This window comes from Nelumbo nucifera, chromosome 8 (assembly GCF_055504915.1).
Source record: "Nelumbo nucifera cultivar China Antique chromosome 8, China Antique-T2T, whole genome shotgun sequence".
In the NCBI taxonomy this organism is placed as follows: Eukaryota; Viridiplantae; Streptophyta; class Magnoliopsida; order Proteales; family Nelumbonaceae; genus Nelumbo; species Nelumbo nucifera.
This window is the reverse complement of record NC_142656.1, coordinates 17,825,400-17,831,399: the sequence shown is the minus strand read 5'-3', so window position 1 is coordinate 17,831,399 and position 6,000 is coordinate 17,825,400.

The following is a 6,000-nucleotide window of genomic DNA, read 5'->3' as shown; positions in this document are numbered from 1 at the left end:
TTGTAACTTCTGGTTTTCTGGCTTTGAAATGCTAAAGGGTGCTTGTTATATATTAATTTTATTAACAAAATGTGGGATCGATCTGCTTAGCATACTGCAAAAGCAGAAAAGGAACTGTGGAAGATTAATTTAGTATGATAGACACTCGCAAGGTCTTTTGATTGATAGAGTAGTAGAAGCAGGTTCGTGTTTAAAGCTTGTAGCACCAGCCTTTTGTTCTTTATTTTAGATTTTTCTTTGGAAGGAACAGTTATAATGAGGGTGTGTCCTCATCATAAGAGCTGAGAGAAGTACCCTAGCTTTCTCAACACCTTCATGTTTCCCGTTAAGATGATTGGAAACTCTAATTGAAATGAATTCATTTTGCCAGCTGATCAGCTGCTTACACCAAAACCAGCAAATATTAGATAATCTTGAATTAATTAATCATCTGATTAGTTTTTAATTTTGATAGCTTAATGAAAGGGGGATGATTCAGGCAGATTCATTTTTAGTAAAGGGTCTACACCCTGGTTATGGGAAAAATAAGCTAGTACTCTTTTTTAGGATTAATTTGAGGTTAAGGTTTAGGGGTTTGGAGTACTCCAAGGACATGCATTCGACCAAATGCATTTTACTCATTAATTTTTAGAGTTCAGGTTTAGGGCTTAGGGTTTTAGGGTTTTAGGGTTTAGGGGTTTATGACTTTAGGGTTAAAGCTGTCAATTGGTCAGTTCCACCCAATCAAACCAAACAGATTATATCGGTTCTGGTTCTATGATTTTCTCTCGATTAATAATTGGATCATTCTGGTTTTTGTCTGTTCCAAACTGATTATTGAGTTAATAATATATAAAGATTTCCTAGTTTTTCTTGTAATTTTAGTATATTTAATGTCAATTGGTCAGTTCCACCCAATCAAACCAAACTGATTATATCGGTTCTGGTTCTATGATTTTCTCTCATTAATAATTGGATCATTCTGGTTTTTGTCTGTTTCAAACTGATTATTGAGTTAATAATATATAAAGATTTCCTAGTTTTTCTTGTAATTTTATTATATTTAATGTCTGAAAGAGTAAATTTGACAAATACAATATAAGATAACTTTGGTTGAAAACACATAATTTATTAACATATAAAGAATTTACTATTATATGTCATTGTTATTAAGGTTGGTTATATTATATATGAAGTTCTAAGTTATTATTGACATAGATAATTATAGATGTCAATATAATCAGTTCTGACCTGATTATCTTGATTAATAATCAGGACAATTCTAAGTCTATGATTTTGTTTCAATTAATAATTGATTGAGGACTAGTACACTTTGTCCTAAACCAGACCCGACCTATTAACAGCCCTATTTAGGGTTTAGGGTTTAAGGTTAATGTTTAGGAATTGAGGGTTTGGATTAAATATGAAAATCAAGAGGTGATTCCACATTTTCATCCAACCATGGTAGGAACAAAGAAAAACCCTAACCCTTGTAATGAGGGAAGTGGTGGCAGTTGGATGATTTCCTTGTATTCAATTTCCGTTGTGTGCGAGAGAGAGAAAGAGATTTTCTATACCCAACCCATCTTCATTGATCAAATTTTGGACAGTCACTTGTCACAAATAAACCGTCTAGAGAACTTCCAGCATAAATTGAGGACCACATTATCTAGCTTCCTAGTTCCTACTTCACTCTCAAATAAATAACCCTCCTACATCTTTGCATATATGGGATCATATCATTTCACTTCTCACAAACAAATAAGACAGTCAAATGTAAAGCAAATTTATACCTAAATTTACACACAAATTATTTGCACCCCATTATTTTACATTTATTTGCACTGCAACCAAACTTAGCCCAAAGAAAAAAACAAAGGATAGCTTACTTTAGCCCAATGGTTGATGGTGCTAAGATGATGGGGCCCTTTCCAGACCAAGACCAAAACCGTATTAGCATGTGAAAGCTGAGTTACATGTCATTTGAAAAGCTCTTTATTTTGCTAAAGAAAGGAATTTGAGAGCTGTACAAGTGGAATCAGATTCTAATAAGCTGTACATCTCTGTAGTTCTGGACCATCTGGAAATTATGTTCCTTTAGGATGCTTATTTTGAGGTCGGGAGAGGCTAATAAGCCTGCTCATCTGATGGCTACTTAAGCTATTTATGGTTCTCGTTTTGTTGAACAGGAACTGTGGTTTGATGTCCCTCGTGTCTGTACATATTTCTGCTTTTATTATCTCAATTGTATATTTATTTGCTCAACGAAAATATAAAAGAATAAAAAAGAATTGGCATACTTTAGCCGTATTGCCAATGGTGCTAATAGACCTGTTCATGGATCGGGTGGCCCGATGGGTCGGCCTGGCCTGGCCCGGCCCCCGGACAGGCTTGAACACATAAATGAGCCCACGAGCTTGACTTTGGGCCAAAAAGCTCGGCCCATAATAAATTCGAGCCGGGCTCGGGATTTGCCAAAATAGCCCGGTCCGATCTATAGACTAAACCCAAAAACCCTAATATCGTAACCCTTCTTATTCATCTCTTTCCACATTTCCTATTAACCAAACTGCCTAGTGCCGAACCTCTCTTCTCTTCACATCCTCCTCACACTCTCAAGTAGCCGCATTCACCGGCACAACAACTCTGTCAGATCAGCGGTGAGTCTTCTCTCTCTCTCTCTCTCTCATTCCTCTACTCACTTCTTCTCTTTCAAATCTCAGACACCAGCAAGGCGGCAAACACAAGCACCGGCGGCGGCAGCAGTGAGTCCTCTCTCTCTCTCTCTCTTGGACGCAAGCTGACTCCTCTTTTCACTATCAAAATTGCATCTCACTACAAACTAAGCACCGGCTGGTGCATCCACTCTCTCTCTCTCTCTCTCTCTGATGCGAACTCAGCACTGGCGGACACATTCACTGATGGTGAATTCTTTCTTCTGTTAGGTCGGGCTTTAGACTTTTTATTAGGACCAGGCTCGGGCCTATGTTATAGGCCCGTTGGTCGGGCCGGGCTCGGACTCAGGCCTAACAAAATCATATTTATAAAGAATAAAAAGTCCGGCCCGACCCATCAACAGGTCTAGGTGCTAAGGTGGAATTTGTCCAAGGAATGGACTGGTAACAGAAGAATATATGGGGCCCTTTTGGGCCAAAACGAGGGCCCAAAACCTTGTTAATACTGTGTCTGTGTGGATTCAGGCGTTCTAAATTAAAGAGGAAAAAAAAAACAAAAGATAGTGGTGATGAAATGGAATTTGTCCGTCACAGAGGAACTGTGGGGCCCATTTGGGCCCACTTAGTATGTGGATCCAAATGTTTTAAATTAAACAAAAGATAGTGGTGTTAATATGGAATTTGTGCCATGAATGTTGACTATAAAGTGTTACTAGGGCCCTTTTAGAATTTATTATATGTGGATGATATAGGCGTTGTTCATATTCCACTAAATAACCCATCCATCAAATGACCATGTAAAGTCTCTCACTAGTCTTAATATGCCTTATCACCATATTCTTGTTGTCTACAGAAGCCCCGTATTATTCACCTTATTACTATGTCTTCTACGAACACAAATGAGCGAACCTAACTAAGTAATGGATCACATTCTATACACATGGGTCTATATCATGATTTAGATTCCTGCACTTATCTTCACACCAAATCTGAATTCATCAATAATTGGCATCCAAATTTTATAATTTTCAATTCAAAAGTTTCCTCTATATATATGTAAACAATAAGTGTACATAAATATGTATAGTTTTTAAATATAACATGCATTTTATATACATCGGATGCATAATGATGTTTGTTGTATCGTGGGTTTAAATCTGAAAATGATCATTTTGTATCCAAAACAAAGCCAAGAGTTAGGTTTATATCAAGTTCACCCCTCCCAAAATCACATGTAATTAAGACCAACATTGGATAATATTGGACGATGCTTATTGGTTCAGTTAGTAAGGTCTCTAGTTGGTTGTAGTAGAGATTTGGGATCAAATCCTACTCTCATCTGAGTTACGGGTTATGGGTAATGCAAATGGGCTACCTTTAATGGGTACAAATTTTCAGGTTACGCTCATTCCCCACCCCAAAAATTACAACCCAATCTTTGCAAAAGCTCGGGCCGGACAATTATGTGCTTGAATTGGGTCAGCAAGTTGAACTCTTACCAATAATCTCAACCCAATCCAACCGGCCCAAGTTGCACCCCTTACTACAAGACTACAAGATCATTAACCCGGTTGCCTAAGTTATAAACTGTGTATCGTAATCCTGCTTAATTATGTAATTCCTTGAAACTTATTTTCTAGGACAATTAGGAATGGCAATTAGGGGTGTGTATAAAAAATCGAAAAACTGAATCAAAAAATACGGTCAGTTTGGTTTTGGTTTGATATTTTGGAAAAATTGAAAGATCAATTCAGTTTTTTTCAATTAACCTAAAAAAAATCAGTGGTTAATCAAATCGACCGGTATATATATTTATATGTATATTTTATATATATTTTAATATATGTCACATATTTTCTATATAATATATAAACATATGTGCATTGTATATAAATATATATATATATATATTATATTTATAATAATCTATTTATAAATATATTATATATTATATATTTTTATAATATTATAATATTATATGTCATTTATTATTTCTAATATAATATTATACATATATTTATATAATATATTATAAATATAAAAAATCAAAAAGTTGAAGAACCGAACGGTCAAAAACCAGTAGGACCAGTTCGGTTTGAAAAAAATTGTCCATGATTTAGTTAACCGAATTGATGTAAAGCAATCCGGTCACTCCTATCTGGCGCTCGCGTGGCTCCTGAGAGGTACCTAAGACGAGAGGAAAGAGGAAGAACTCCCGGGGGATTTCCTGGCGGGAACGCTCTGATGCTTAAGTTAGTATTGTGTGCAAGAAGCGAAAGGAAAACGAAGGCTAAGAGTGCAGGTTGCGCAGATGATTCCAAGATACCTTTTTCCTTGAGAATAAGCCCCTTATAACTGAATTCCGTTGCTTCAGGCCCTCTGACTTCTGACAGGGCAGATATAACCGCCACTGTCAGTCTGCCACAGCCGTTACAGGCAAGGCAGAAGTGGCACGCGCAGGGCCGTCGCTGCAGGGTACGTATTTGTCAGGTGCGGGACACCTTTCTAAAGGTGGAAGGCACGGCGAGAGGGACATGCCTACTGTCCACAGATTTGTCGGGTACGGTGGTCGAGCAGGAAGCCCTCCTATGGTATACCGAAATACCCTGAGCCGGGCTATCCTTTGAGTGACAGGCCGCCTGTAGCCGGTTGTGCCGAGCTAGCTGACCCGAGGTGCCTGGGCCTCGGGGTGTCTGGAGAAGGATCAGTGCGTTCTTGCCTGGGAGTGGCCCGATGTCCATTGGGAGGAGCTCGGGTCTTAAAAGGGGTCAGGGCACCCCGAACTCGGGACACCCCGAGGTGCCATAACCCCGGGAAGGAGGTGCGGGTAAGGCGACTCCCGATGAGTAGTTTACTTGCCGAGTTGCCGAGCTGAACTCGGTGGGACTTTCCCTCCAAGTTGTGCTCACGCTCGTTGCGCTGTCATGCTGAGTCACTGTTTGAGCAAGCTCACGCCCACGTGTACCCGTGCTGCGAGGTCGGGCCAAATCACCCTCCATCAATTGCCCCCCACTCCCTGCACTGGCGGCGGTGACCCAGCACGGGGAGGTCATGACGCGCCGGGTGGATTTGGCATCGGTATTCATGCCGCTTTGTCGCGCGCTCTATCCAACTGGACCGGTCTAGCGCCCGGTTTAATCAGAGCAGACTCGAGTCACGTCTGGGTTACGCACAGATCTCACACGATTTGGACTTCGTGGACGTAAAAAACACGCTCAACCGTTTTCGCCTCGAGGAACCTGCAGCCTTGGCTATAAATAGGGGGACCCTTGGCCATTTTCTTCGCCACCAAGCTCTTGTCATTATTGTTTGAGCTCGCGTCGGAGGCCTCTTAGATCGGGTCTTC